The sequence below is a fragment of the Macrobrachium nipponense genome, chromosome 26 (assembly GCF_015104395.2).
Source record: "Macrobrachium nipponense isolate FS-2020 chromosome 26, ASM1510439v2, whole genome shotgun sequence".
NCBI classification, from domain to species: Eukaryota; Metazoa; Arthropoda; class Malacostraca; order Decapoda; family Palaemonidae; genus Macrobrachium; species Macrobrachium nipponense.
The window spans coordinates 33,562,079-33,578,104 of NC_087215.1; the positions used below are offsets into that span (position 1 = coordinate 33,562,079).

At 37.6% G+C, this 16,026-nt stretch overlaps 1 protein-coding gene across 1 annotated transcript in view; it reads left to right on the forward strand.

The window, feature by feature from the left end:
* The window catches only part of LOC135200166 (mannose-6-phosphate isomerase-like), a 148,704-nt gene that overhangs the window by 13,288 nt on the left and 119,390 nt on the right, over window positions 1–16,026 (forward strand). The gene's annotated exons all lie outside the window — the stretch shown is intronic.

The window sequence follows — 16,026 nt, forward strand, 5'->3', positions numbered from 1 at the left end:
GGAATGATAACTGTAATGGTTACATCAGTAAATTTAGAGAAAATATTTGACAAACAGAATGCTAAAATTAAATGCTGAATTTTTCAGCTTATAAATTTTAATTTTTAAATCATATTTTCATACATTCAACTTCCCTGACAGATATATACTTAGCTAAGACTCCGGTCGTCCCCAACAGAAATTCGAATTTCGCGGCACAAGCTACAGGTAGGTAGGTCAGGTGATCTACCGTCCAGCCGCTGGGTGGTAGGAATAGGAACCATTACCCTCTAGAACCAGATTTTTTTCTCTGTCGCCGTATTGTAAACATACGTTTGCGGTACCTCCTGACTTGATTTTCGTGTTTCATCGCCATCGATCTTCTGGGCTGTCTTTTGCAGGGAAGTACTGGGTCTTTGGTTCGTCATACGCTTGTATTAACTTTTTAATAAATTTGACTTCGAAAATTTCGAAGAATATATGACGTGTAACTACTAAAGTTTTCGGTAGACACTCATATAGTTTGCAAGAAAGGGAAATATTAATATTTATGCATTAATATGTGTAATAAGTGTTAGAACTTGATTGAGGAAATATAAAACTCTAACTTCCCTACTTTAGGAGTCAGAAAAGCATATAACTTTTTACGCTTCCTTTAGAAGCTTTAATAGCTCTCGTGTAACGAGCAGTTAGAGTATTAACAGTAATAGTAGTTTTTGCATCCATCATCACCTTCTTACTCCACAGAATTTACAAATTCATAAATTTGAAGATAAATGGATGTAGCTCAAAATGCGAGCTCTTATAAGGTAAGAAGTGAATTTAGTGTTCCCAGTGCAGTGGAGGGTGCGTTCTGATCGGCTCTGTTTCGCTCCCAGGTCTAGACCGCATCCAAGCTCCCTGGCCCAGAGGAAGAGGAGAAGGAAAGTCGAAAGCCCTACGGAGGTTATGGAGAATCCCCACCGATCAGGCGTCCCCTCGGCAGGATCTGTAGAACGTCCCAGACTGCCAAGTTCGCCATTGGAAAGGCGTCCTAAAATAGTGGAGGGTGCGTCCGATCGGCTCTGTCTCACTCTCAGGCCTAGACCTCTTCCAAGCTCACAAGCCCAGAGGAGAAGGAAAGTCGAAAGCCTTACGGAGGTTATGGAGAATCCCCACCGATCAGGCGTCCCCTCGGCAGGATCTGTAGAACGTCTCAGACTGCCAGGGATAGCCATTGGAAAGGCATCCTTAAAAAGTGCGTCTCTTCTTCCGTTTTCTTATCTTACGTCCGAAAAGACGAAGAATGTACATGTTTGGAGTTCGGACGATCTAGCGCGTTCTCTGAAAACTAAGAGAACACTGAGCGCCAACTGGACTACAAGCGAAGAGCCAGCCAGGAAGCCACGTTCCAGCAAGCAAGCGCGAGCCACGTTCCAACAGCCAGCAGCGAGCCGTGTTCCAACAGACTAGCGCGAGCCGCGTTCCTACAGCCAAACGCGAGCCGCGTTCCAGCAACTGAGCGCGAGCTGTATTCCAGAAAATTTTTCTTGGCGCAAGGCGCCTTCAAAGAGAAAACAGACGGCTAGAGTGAGGAGCCTTATAGTAGAGTGGCAATCAGAAGGATCCTTCCATTGAACGTTTACGGGCATGAGGCTCCTAAAAGGAACCTAGTAGGTACTTGGAACTATCAGGGAGCACGGGACCTTCCACGCAAGCGGAACGTTCCAGGAGCGAGTCTCCTTTCTAGCGTGCGGAACATTCCAGGCGTGCGGAACTATCCAGGCACCAGAATATGTATTCCAAAATCTTCTTTTGAGAGAGAGGTCAGTCGCGAGGCGAGGTCCTCTTTGAGTTTTTAACTTGATAACTTTCCCCTGGCAAAGGTGCAAGATGTCGCACAGGCGGCCGTCGCTTTGTCAGAAGGATTCTGATACTAAGAGAAGCCCTTTTTCATTATTCAGAAGACTCCTGTGTTAGGCAGTTCCTCTCAAATGCAGGACTCTCTCCTTCATTCATGCTCTTCCCTCGTTATGAGGAGGCAAGAGCTTTGGGAGTTTTCTTAATAAGAATCTCATCGCGTTTGGGTATGATGGCGGATAGGAAATATCTACTTCCTTCCGTAAACCCTAGAGATGAACAGGAATTCTGTCTCTTCCGCAATTTATGAGGAAATCACAAAGATTTAAAGAGTTCCTGGATTAACTTCCTTCCTTAAGGAGATATATACAGGCGGTCCCCGGGTTACGACGGTTTCCGGCTTACGACGTTCCGAGGTTACGACGCTTTTTCTTAAATATTCAATGGAAAAATCCGTCCTGGGTTACGACGCTTTTGTTCTAGGTTACGACGCTGACGCTCCCGACGTCCGAGTTAACGACGCTTTTAAAAAACGCATACTATGATAAAAATCCTTTATAGTTTAGCACAGTATATTAATAAAAAATAAGTTTCTGGTTAGATTACAACAAAAATTTTGAGATTATGATGATTTTCGCACTTTTTATGTTTGTATTTTTCTATGTTTTTTTAGTGACGCCTCATGCGAACTAGTTTCCGAGCGAATGAATACATACTATTTACATATAACAGTCCAAAAGCGCAAATAATGAAAAAATCATTGCTTGTTTCCAGTAATAATACAAAACGAAGTTTCTGGTTAGATTACAACGCAAATTCCAAGTATCCAAAGAGAGACATTATCCAGTAATTTGATCAGAGAGAGAGAGAGAGAGAGAGAGAGAGAGAGAGAGAGAGAGAGAGAGAGAGAGAGAGAGAGAGAGAGAGGCGTCTTCCGACGCTCCGAGTTAACGACGCTTTTAAAAAACGCATACTATGATAAAAATCCTTTATAGTTTAGCACAGTATATTAATAAAAATAAGTTTCTGGTTAGATTACAACAAAAATTTTGAGATTATGATGATTTTCGACACTTTTTATGTTGTATTTTTCTATGTTTTTTAGTGACGCCTCATATGCGGAACTAGTTTACGAGCGAATGAATACATACTAGTCCTTACCTTACCTTACAGACCTTACATCTTGTTCGGGTTGCCCCAGGTCCCTCAGTGTGAGGCACCTCTAATGTCTACCAGAGAGTTGCTAGTACATCTTCCGGTATATTTTGCATCTTCAATCTTGGATGGTCTGGGATGCAGTTTAGATATTTGTCGAGCTTATCTTAAACACATCTACGCTCACTCCTGATATATTCCTCAGATGAGCTGGCAACGCATTGAATAGACGCTGCATTATCGATGCTGGTGCGTAGTGGATTAATGTCCTGTGTGCTTTCCTTATTTTTCCTGGTATATTTTTGGGCACTATTAATCTACCTCTGCTTGCTCTTTCTGATATTTTTAGTTCCATGATATTTTCTGCTATTCCATTCTATCTGTTTCCATGCCTGAATTATCATGTAGCGTTCTCGTCTCCTTTCAGACTATATAATTTTAAGAATTGTAGTCTTTCCCAGTAGTCTAGGTCCTTAACTTCTTCTATTCTAGCTGTAAAGGACCTTTGTACACTCTCTATTTGTGCAATATCCTTTTGATAGTGTGGGTACCATATCATATTGCAATATTCAAGTGGACTACGAACATATGTTTTATAAAGCATAATCATGTGTTCAGCTTTTCTTGTTTTGAAGTGCCGTAACAACATTCCCATTTTTGCTTTACATTTGCCAACAGAGTTGCTATTTGATCATTGCATAACATGTTCCTATTCATCATCACACCAAGGTCTTTAACTGCTTCCTTATTTGTGATGGTCTCATTATTAGGTCCCTTATATGCATATAGCTTTCTTTCTCTGTCTCCATAATTTATTGATTCAAATTTATCAGAGTTAAATACCATCCTATTTACCTCTGCCCATCATATACTTTGTTAAGGTCTCTTTGTAGAGCGTTCCTATCTTCATCACAAGTAATTTCTCTACTTATTCTTGTGTCATCTGCGAAACTACTCACTACCGAATCCTTAACATTATTGTCTATGTCTTCAATCATAATAACAAAACAGTATTGCAGCTAACACCGTACCTTGCGGCACACCGGATATTACCTTGGCTTCATCCGATTTCTCGTCGTTTGCAATAACTATCTGTTTTCTGTTGTGTAAAAATTCTTTTAACCATCTTCCTACTTTATCCACGATATTGTGTTTTCTAATTTTCTTCGCTAATATATTATGGTCTACTTTATCAAAAGCTTTTGCAAAGTCTAAATAAACCACATCTGTTTTCATTTCCGCTTTTCATATTTTTGAATATGTTTTCACGGTGGACTAACAGTTGGGTTTGTGTACTTTTTCCGGGTACGAAACCATGTTGTCCTTTATTAAACAAATTATTTTTTATTATGTTTCATAATATTTTTCTTCATTACCCTTTCATACACTTTCATTATATGTGATGTTAGACTCACAGGCCTATAATTACTTGCCTCTAGTCTTGATCCACTTTTGAAAGTAGGGGTAATATACGCTAATTTGTGCTCATCATATATCTTGCCTGTATCTACACTTTGTCTTAATAATATTGCAAGTGGCTTTGCGATAGAATGAACTACTTTCTTTAACAAAATAGCAGGAATCCATCAGGCCCTGCAGCAGCTCCATTTTTTAATTTCATTAATAGCCTGCCCAATATCAGCTTCATTAATATCTATGTCAGCTAAATATTCCAATATTTTTCATCCCTTACTTCTATATCATTATCTTCATTATCTATTCTAGGGGTGAATTCTCTCTTATATCGTTCTGCCAGTATGTTTGCAAATTTCTTTTTTTTCATTCGTTATCTCTCCTTCAATCTCAGAGGGCCTATTTCTTATTCTTTTATTCATCTTCTTCGCATCATGAGTATAATAGTTTGGGGTTTTGCTTGATATTTAATAGGGTTTTTCTTCCAAGTCCCGTTTTTCATTTTCTTTTGATTGTATAATCTTTTTTTCTGCATTTTCTATCTTACTTTTTAGTTCTATAACTTCCATCATTTTTTTCTTTGCAAGACCTTTTTTCCACTTTCTGATTTTCTGGAACAAGATTCTTCTGTCTCTTGGTATGCATGAATGATGTTTCTTTTCTTCTTCGGTATATTTTTTTTCCACTATTATCTCCAATATTTTATATAATATCTCCGTATTTACCCTTATGTCATCACTTACGAAAATGTTATCCCCAATCTTTGTTTAATTCTTCATTAATTTTCTGACCATTTTATATTTTTACTGTAGAAGTTGTATTTTCCATATCCTTCCCACTTTTTCATTTCTTGCTTATCTCATTTTTCACTTGCTTTGGAATGAACTGTTAATTCTATGACATTATGGTCTGAAATACTCGCATTATAAAACTATTATTCTTTAACATAATTCATCTCGTTCACAAATACTAGGTCTAAAGTATTTTCCTTTCTTGTTGGCAGGTGATTTATTTGTTGAATGTTGTATTCTAGTAGCATATCTAATAGCTTTTCAAATTGCCTCTTATCTTCTGCACTACTATTACTCTCTTTTTTATATGTATAAGTACAACCACAATCTCCTATTCGTTCTTTCCATTCTACGAAAGGAAAGTTGAAGTCCACCAGATAGGAGAATAGTCCAGTCCTTGTGATTTCTACATATATCATCCAATTTTTCAATATTAAGTCAAACTCTTTAGTATTAGGAGGTCTATATATTACTATGTTCATCAATTTTTCAGATTCAAATTCTACCGCTATTAGTTCACATTCTGCGTTACTATATTTCTCATATATTTTTCCTTGTTTTTTGTCTTTCCCATATATTGCGGTTCCCCCTTGATTCCTATTTTTTCTATCTGATCTATAAGTTTGGAACCTTTTATTTGATCATCATTCCCAGTCTCTTGGGAATACCAGGTTTCACTTTATTATTCATTATATCTATTTTCTTTTCATTTTGGGTTAGTTTCTTCTAAGTACTCTATTTTTTCTTTTTGAGTTACTCGTAACTAAACCCTGCGCATTCATCACTATGATGGTTTGCGTGTTTTCTCCTTCATTTAATACTGATAGTAATAAGGATTTTCCCATGTCTCTTTCCTGTTCTGGTATGTTGTTCTTTTTTTCATTTCCAGAAATTCTGACATTAAAAAATCCAACTTTTCCATAATATTTGATCTTCCTTCATCATATAATTATTCATTTTGTGTCTGAATCTGCAATTTTCTCCGTTTCTGCAATATCTCATGGTGGTTTGCTTTTCTCTTTTACCTGATATTCTTGATTTCTCTCTTATTTGTTTCTTTCTTATTTTGGATTTTATTACTTGGTTGGTTATTTATTTGATTATGATTCATGGCTACAGGGTGCATATATTTGCATTTTTTGTCGAAACTTACATCCTTTTCCTTCTTTAGGTTTTTACAAATTTTTGGATGCAGATCTCTGCAATCATCCCCATATCCATCTAAGTATGCACATTTACCTATATTTCATAGTTTTGACATATCTTAGGATGTTTGTAGTAACATCTCTCTCCAAATCTGCAATTCCCTCTTTTCAAAAGGTTGCAGATTTTGTCTTTCTTGTCTATTTTTTCCTCTTTCCCGTCATTGTATAGATCTGGGTAGAGCCTCTTCGGGATTTGCTTTTCTGTTGTCATATCGTAATTTATTTCTTCGTAGGTATGCTGCTTTATTGCCTCATATGTAGTATCAATGAGTATCTCTGCATCCATACTTTTATCTTGTTCTTTGTTTTCCTTATTTTTTTCTGTCATTTCATTTTTGTTTACTTCTCTTCCGTTTTCCTCTTCTTCTTTTTTCTTCTTCTTCCTCTCTCTTCTTCTTCTTCATCCTCAACTATTTGTACATTCAATCTTGATTTAATAACATTGTCTATCCATGATAGACATGTTGAACAAAAAATTCTTGTATTTTTCTTTTCTCAAATCTTGTATTACCTCAGCACACTGTGGATGGGTCGGAATGTTGCATGCAGCACATTTCTGATTAGGTTTTGTGGATTGACTATGCTATACCAAACCTTACACAGTTTGCATGCTTTTGGCATTCTTTTTCCTAATGCATCAATTAGTATATTCACAAGATTCACCTTATTCATTTTCTTTGTCGGAATATGTTGGTTTATGTATATTTTCTTTATGAGTCTCTTGACCACTTGGATTTTATTTGGAACTTCTTCAATTATTTTCAAGATGTTTTCATTAGATTTGTTCCAGTTTGAAGGATTATATCCTTCTAATATATCTATGAATGCTTTTGTATCTTTTTGGTTAGACTGTTGCTGATTTCATAGATGAGAAATGCCAGTTCCCTTCCTGCTACCTCATCGTATTGCGAATCTGCTAGGACACGCCAAATTACGCCACCCCCTTTTCCCGCAGTTGGAACTTACTGCCATCTTGTTCTGATTTATAGTATTACACTTGATAAACTAATCTTAGAAGACGCTTTATCCTACTATTTTCACACTAATCTTATCACCGATAGTTCACGAACACTTCTAGATATTTCTCAAATTCTAGTCGTATGTTAAACTTGTGATATCTGTTGATTATTGTGACTTCACGCGGGTACGTCTCACCAAGCAAGATGGCTACTACGAGAACCCAAGAAAATGATTTCGATGGAACCCAAGAAAATGATTTCGATGGAAGCAAAACATGAAATTATAGCAAAGCATGACGTGGCTATTGTAAACAGTCCAAAAGCGCAAATAATGAAAAAATCATTGCTTGTTTCCAGTAATAATAACAAAACGAGTTTCTGGTTAGATTACAACGCAAATTCCAAGTATCCAAAAGAGAGACATTATCCAGTAATTTGATCAGAGAGAGAGAGAGAGAGAGAGAGAGAGAGAGAGAGAGAGAGAGAGAGAGAAGAGAGAGAGAGAGAGAGAGAGAGAGGCGTCTTCCGACGCTCCGAGTTAAGGACAGAGAAGTGTTCGTTTCGTTAAACGGCCTCTGACTCATGCCAGTAATGTTTTGTTGATACTAATAATATAAGCCTATTTAAAGATACGTTTACTTTAATTAGTCTATATGATACGTAAATAGTAATCAACTGTTCTTGTAGCCCTCAATATTTGGCAAAATCGAAGTATCCAAAGAGAGACATTATCCAGTACGTATTTGATCAGAGAGAGAGAGAGAGAGAGAGAGAGAGAGAGAGAGAGAGAGAGAGAGAGAGAGAGAGAGAGAGAGGAGAGAGAGAGAGACGCTTTGGCAACAATGTCTCTTGGGGGTTTTTATAGCTTCCTTCTGCTTGATGATCGTGGATATTGTAGAAGGATTTCGACCATACTCGTTTGCCAAATCGACGATACGAACGCCACGTTCATTGCTTTGCTATAATTTCATGTTTTGCTTCCATCGAAATCATTTTCTTGGGTTTTTTTCTTATCACCTGCTTTGTCTTTAGCTTTGAGACCCACGGTTAATAATAAAATAGACAAAATAACACGAAAAATAGGCGCAAATACAACGAACTAAACAACGACGTGTTAACATGCAGCACCAACAAACAAACAGACTGAACGCCATTTATCGGTCGCCTATACAACTAACACTCATCGCAAAATCGTATCCTCAAATATTTTTTTCGTTGTATATCAAAGCTTGTATTTTCGCAAATTTTCCTGTTATATCTCAAAACATTCGTATATTAGGGCAATCGTATGTCAAGTTTCCAATGTAATTTGATCAGAGAGAGAGAGAGAGAGAGAGAAGAGAGAGAGAGGCGAGAGAGAGAGAGAGAGAGAGAGAGAGAGAGAGAGACGCTTTGGCAACAATGGTCTCGGGGATTGACGTAACGTTTATTTTCTGAACAGATAGGACAGAGAAGTGTTTCGTTTCATTAAACGGCCTCTGACTCATGGCAGGAAATGTTTTGTTGATACTAATATAAGCCTATTTAAAGATACATTTACTTTAATTAGTCTATATGATACGTAAATAGTAATCAGCTGTTCTTGTAGCCCTCAAGATTTGCAAAATCACTCCAGGTTGTACAGAAAACTTCAAGAATGTAGTGTCACCAGAGGATTACAAATAGTTTTTACCTTCAAGAACCAGCATTCTTTTATGAAAATAACTCCAGGTTGTACATAAAACTACAGGAAAACAACAATAAGTAGTAACCAAAGGATTACAAGAAAGTAAGGTTTTTAATAAACAAAGTAAGGTTTTATAACTTTTTATTAGTTTAAGACATATTTCCAATTCCAAGCGTCGTTCCGGCTTTACGACGATTTTCGGCTTACGACGCGTCTCAAGAACGGAACCCCCGTCGTAACCCGGGGACTGCCTGTATACTCTTTCTATCGTTCTATTAACGAAAAGAACAAAGATAGTAAAAAAATTTTTCCTTTCTCTATCTGCCTTGGCAGGGAAAGAAGGTAGTAGAGTATCTGCTGTATGAGAATACGATACGGTCAAATCATAAACACATACCGTAGTTTCTTCTTTGCTGTGCAACTCAATTACCAGTATCCTTCTAGGACTTTCCTAGGAAGGACTACGCTTAAAGGGATTGTTAAGACAACACCTACTTAGCTTCTAGATTTATCGAAGTCTTGTTTCGCTTAAATATGCATTAATAAGAACTTCCTGAAGTTGATAATAATTTTATAAGATTCCTTTATTGAATGGAGTAGCTGGCAAACCCTGGAAGAGTAAGGCCAGACGGCTAACGGAGACTGCTATTGCTTAGACCAACGCAGTACCATGTAGTTCTCGTCATGAGCGCGGTTACATCTCTCTCTCCTGCGGGATGGAATAACTAACCGTATCTCTCCCCTACAATCGCAGTCTTAGCCTCGGATTGAGGATAGTTAAGCTAACATAAATAAAATATTGTCTGCCTTTTGCTAAGAAGCTTTCAATAAGAAAGATATTACAACCTTTCAATGCTTTTACGTAGGTAACATTATTAAAGGATTCTAACGCAGCAGAAAACACTACATTATATAATGCTCTCATTCTTACGAAAGGATGGCTTATTAGAGTACATGCTTAGTGAGAAGATGGATGTAGTAGAGAATTCACTTTAAGACTACGGTATGGTCAAGTCTTTCGAGAAACACACACAACCTTTTTAGAATCGGATATTGCTCAGGAGAAGATGGATGAGTTGGATGGGAAACATTCTCTTCGTGGCAGAAGTTGTTTCCCTGAATGGACTATACTACGTATATAAAAGTTTTTTTCCTACTAAGAACGGAATTAACATGTGAAAGGATATCGGGTACCATAAAGGCACAGATGTTCTGGCACATAACCTAAAAAGAATTAGAAGGAAGCGCCAGCCTGGCGCAAAGCGCCAGAAGCGCCAACCTTGGTGCAAATGCCGCCAGCCAAAGCACCAATCCAAGATATTTTCTCGTTTTAGCGAGTTATTAACCTAAGAGTCCAGTAGCCTCTCGGACAGCAGGCTCGGTAACAGCAAGATTCGTTCCTGATTTTGTTACCCATTTAATCGGAAAGGGGTCACTTACAAGGAACAATGAAATGATTTATTTAACACTTAGGCCAATTCCACGACTCTCTCATATCGCAAAGAGCATCGAGAATCTCTTTTTCGCCCCATGTTCGCGTTAACAAAAGAGAACCTATTTGGAAAACAGACAGGGAACGTAACGATCCTTAAGAGGTTCGATGCAAGATTTTGCATGTCCGTGAGAACCTTTTCGATTGAGAACCTCGACGACCCGGGGGGTAATAATGTTAACGTATGTCTAACATTTATTGGAAAGAGTTGTGAGCCAACCTGCGGAAAGTCTTCTTCATAGATCTCTTCCCAAGACTAGAAGACGAACAGGCTTCCTAATAGACTGCTTCCTTTTTCCTCGAACCAAGAGAGGTACCAATATACGCCATCTTTATTTTATAGAAAGGGGAATAAACTTTAGTCTTTTTTGCCCTAAATATAAATTCTTTACAGAATTTAAGATAAAGGGCGTCAAAAGAAAGAGAGGATAATACTTTTATGCCTCATTTTGCCCTTAGAGAGGTCGGATTCACAGAGGTTCACGTTCTTCTCACAGCATGTTTTGGTTAAGGCGGTTTTCCAAGAGTGTCTGGATATTTTTCTATCAGCAATCTATTATACATAGACCTGAAGAAACCTCTCCACTCTGAGTCGGTCTGCGTGCAGACTGACCAGAAGTAGAATGAAGAGAGGATTTTTCAAGGTAAACAGCAAGAGTCATGCTAAAGACATAGAATTGCTGCAGATCGTGTTAGATGGAATTGGGAAACCTGTCCTCTTCCGATACCTCTGAACCACATAGCGGTTTTTCTTCCCTTTCAGAGGGAAGAATCACCTTTGTATATATCTGCTATCAATGAAAGGGAGAATAGAGATAGCAGAAAAAATTAAGATCTTTGGGATCTTATACGATACTTCTTTACGACAAGAGTAGGATATCATGTACTTAGAATGGGGGGATCCTTTTTGGGCCTCAGATTCCGTGTTCCGACAAGATGGAACTGCTCCTCATCAGACTTCTTTGAGAAATTTTTATGAGGGAATTCTTTGTTTCTCTTGGTCCTAAACGACCAAGAAGATAAGTGAATTTTTTGAGCATTGGAATCTCGCATCAGATTCTATGGAGACTAGGCAATGGTTTCTTGCCAGCATAGTATGTCTGGCAAAAGAACTAAAACCCCCTATTCCTGACTCAATGTTTTCAGATAGAGGTTCGTTGTCCAGGCAGGGTAATTACGTTTTCATCTACAGTAGAATGGTTCAAAACGTTTGCCTACAGAGTCTTTGGAATGCGATGACGGCTTGAAATGCTTCCCAGAAGGTGTCAGAGGGAGACAATAAAGAGCTAGAAATCAGGAGTCCTCCCAATTTCAGCTCGGAGCCCCCTGATCCCAACTCCTTGACGAGGTGGGGGGCTTAGGGATCCACTGTAGAGAGAGTATGCCCCTTTACGCCTACACTCTGCTGTGGATCCAAACTGAACATTGGGACCTTTAACTCCTTTACTCCTCCTCCTTATAAATTTTCCCCATTCCCTTCTTCTTTCGTTGACGACCCCTGGCATGGTATTGGACCATTGAATTGACTGCTCTTTTAACCTATGATGGAGGGTAAGTTCCTTGTTACGGCATGCCACTCCACCCGTAAAATTCAAGTACCTGACGTTCGAGCGAGGGGAAAGTCTTATGTCAAACTTGGTCCCTAGTACTGGGTCGGATCTCGATGGACTGGACGACGCTTCAAGTGCTGGGGATCAGGTGTATAACCAGGAAGTAACCTCTAGGGGTGGCCCATTAATGTGACATTCCACACCCTCCCCCTTGTTGGGCTCCATGGTGGGTGGAGGACTACCTGGCTGAAAACATCACTCTCGTATACATGTATGCATTATTAGGCCCTAATGTTGATGACCCCAGCACGGAATTAGACTTGGCTACCGGATTTGCTCAAGAAAATAAGCCCAACATAACAACTATGGCACTATATGAGCCATTAACAAGAAATAAAAAAACGAAAAATGTACAAACCCGACCCAACAATTAGTTCATTTTGACCATATTTTTGAGACAGATAATTTGGTCCAGATTTCTTGTTCTCAAAACAGAGAAAATTTCCTCCTATGTTTTAGAGAACAAATTATTAAGCTTATACCCAACTAGAGAAATGAGTTTCAGAGCACTGAAATTTAATGAATGGCTGATTGAAGCCACAACAAAAGCTCAGTCAGAAACATTTCAGAACATTAAAGAAATTCAAGAGATAAATGTGACGGTGAAAAACCATGACATGCTCAACTATATCCAAGGTACAGTTGTACTACCCCAAATTGAAAATGAGGAAGAATTACCAGAAAAGAATATATATTAGAATCCCTAAAATTAAGATATGACAATATTCCACGATCTGGAGTTATATCAAATTCCAAGTAAAAAAAACCAAGAAGTCTCCATCAAAATAGCAAAATCAATTCACAGGTCAAAATTTACCAGCAAAGATTAAAATACTTGGTCAAAACAGAGAAGTACGCCCTCACGTACCGAAACCACTGCAATGTAAAAATGTTGTAAAATTTGGTCACACATTCAAGAAATGCCAAAATAACGAAATATGTGCAGTGTGTGGTTCAGAAGAACATAGAACTGAGTGGAATTGCCCAAATATTAAATGTCTAACTGTGACTTGCTCACCTGCAAAGTCAAAAGAATACCCATTCTATATGTATAATACAGAATTAAAACTTCTGATGAGTAGAACTGGAATGGCAGCAAGAGAGGCTTAAGCTTGAGGTTTAAAAGTTAGAGGGATACTTGACCCAAGCAGAAATCCATCATAAAATTATTATGTTAAAAAATAAGGTTCCCCAAATATCTGAAGCTTGTTTAGAAATAGGAATCTATACCTGAAAACCACAATAAAAAACAAAATATGCTGCTCTATCATCCTTAGATGATCATGATGCCAATACTTCATGTATAGAGACGGCACCTTCCAAATGCAGAACATTGCTTATGATTTCCCACCAGATCAGAGAGCAAGGGGAAAAAGGCGAGACCCTGGAAATGGGACCCCTCCGAAATAAAAAAAAACTTGACAACAAAGAGGACTCCCACCCTCTAAAAAGTAATATAGATAGTATTGAAGTAGAAGCTGAAACATTAACCACCTCACAAACTAACGATTTCTCCCGGTGAAAATCAACAACATTGTCCAATATAACTCCAATCACCCATTAATAGGAAGAGGAAAGGAAAATCCTTAACTCATCCATCAACCCCAACCAAGTAGCAGTATTCATCGACAAAGGCTAGCTTCTGTTGAAATAGACTCCTCTCCCAGTCTCAGTAAAACAAACAAGACACTCCCAATCACTCAAAATAGAAATGCCTTATCCACTCATGATAAATTATGTGGATGTAATGAATGTTTCATTGCTTCAGTTGAATACAATGAAACTTCCATCAACAAGCAGCCTCACTAATATGATTAATAATTTTATCAAATTAAAAACTAAAAACAACAGAAAATCTAGAAAACACTCAAGATTGCATGTGTGTAGACCATCTTATTAAAACTCGCTCATCGAGTGCTAGAGGCATAGAACATTTATTGGAAAAAATAAAACAAAAACAAAAGTCCCAAGGAGCAATTACAAAGAGACTTAACATAAAGTCAAATATTAAGAAACCTGCAGCTTTACATGATGCAACCACAAAAGTAAGAGGAAGTAATGTTCTGCTGACAGAGGCCTTCCCCCACAATAACATTCAGCGCTTATATTATTCAGTGGAACGTAAATGGTTTAAAAACATGATTACAAATAGGAGAAATTCAAAGATTATTAAAACAATATGAACCAATAGCAATATGCTTGCAACATACAAATGAAAATGTCTCGAGAATAGGCAATTATACATTAGCATCCACATTCAGTTCCTGATATGAATACATTAGGAACAGCAATTTACGTCAATAACCGAATTACTTACGAAAATATATTGACTAATATTCTGAATTCAACTATCTGGAATTAAACTTCATATTAACAACTCTACTTTTAATTTGTATAATATTTACAACCAACCTTCATGTAATTATGATTTATCAAATCTACCTCAAGTATTACCAAATATAGGTGATGATTTTTTAATGGTTGGAGATTTTAATGCCCACAGCCCATTATGGGATTCCTTTTGTAATGAAACAGATTCACATGGTAAAAAACAAAAATTGAGGCATATGATTGACAATCATAATCTTTGCATTTTTAAATGATGGAGATATTAGCACTTACTTTTCAAAATCCCATGGAAGTTTTTTCATCCATAGACTTAGTATTTGCTCACCTAATATAGTGGACAGATTTGATTGCAATGTTTTAGATGATCCATATACCAGTGATCATTTCCAATTTTAATATCCTGTTTGGGACATACCCCACCACCAACTGTCCCACGATATAATGTAGATAAGGCAGACTGGGACCAGTATAAACTTAAAACCAGCCAGAATCCATCCATTTACACCAGTACAAGGTCATGATGAGGACAGTAGATTTCTTCACGAACTTTGTAATTACAGCTGCTGACGAATCTATTCCTAAGTCAACTACTAATCCCAAGAAACACTCAGTCCCCTGGGGGTGGTCTGACACCACTATCCCACCTGATACAAGAAAAACATAGTATAGGTAGAAGATTAGAAACCCTGCATAATAGATTTAATGCCATAAGTAAAAGACCTCTAAATATTGAGAGCACCTGCCAAGAAACTGTAGACATTACTATAGAAATCAGTCTACTAAAACCTCATTACAATCGGATCTCGGCAAGATTCAGAAGGGAAGCCATTAGAGGAAAAATAATGTCATGGCAAAAATATGTATCTAGCATATCTGATACAACCTCAATAAGTAAAGTCTGGGAAAAATTTAGGAAAATTAATGGATCTCATATTAGATCTCAGAGACATGCACTAATACATAATGGCCAACCAGTACATGATAGTACCGCAATTTCGAATATTTTAGGGCGTAACATCCAAGCAATAAGTAGTATAATCAATAATAGATGATCACTTTCGAACCATTAAAGCCCGTGAAGAAGCTGTCCCATTGAATTTTTGAAACATTGGAGGATATATATTATAACCAGATTTTCACAGAAGAGGAGTTTGAATATGCTTTATCTAACTGTAACTCTTCTGCTCCAGGCCAAGACAACGTAAATTTTGAGATGATAAAAAACTGGCTCTGTTAGCAAAAACATACTTATTGAAACTTTATAATCATTTATGGGTAAATCACCTGTTTCCCAAAAGCATGGAAACATGCTATAATATACCAGTTGTCAAACCAGGGAAAAGATCCAAGCAATCCAAATAACTATAGACCAATATCCCTGACAAGTGCTTGTGCAAATTGCTAGAAAAATGGTAAATTATAGACTAAATTGGTGCCTACGTAAGAATAAGACTGTCTTCAACTCAATTTGGCTCACAGTCTGAAAGATCTACTTTAGATTCACTTTCCCATCTAGAAAATCATATACGGAGAGGGTTTGAACGTAAGCAAATTACAGTTGCCATATT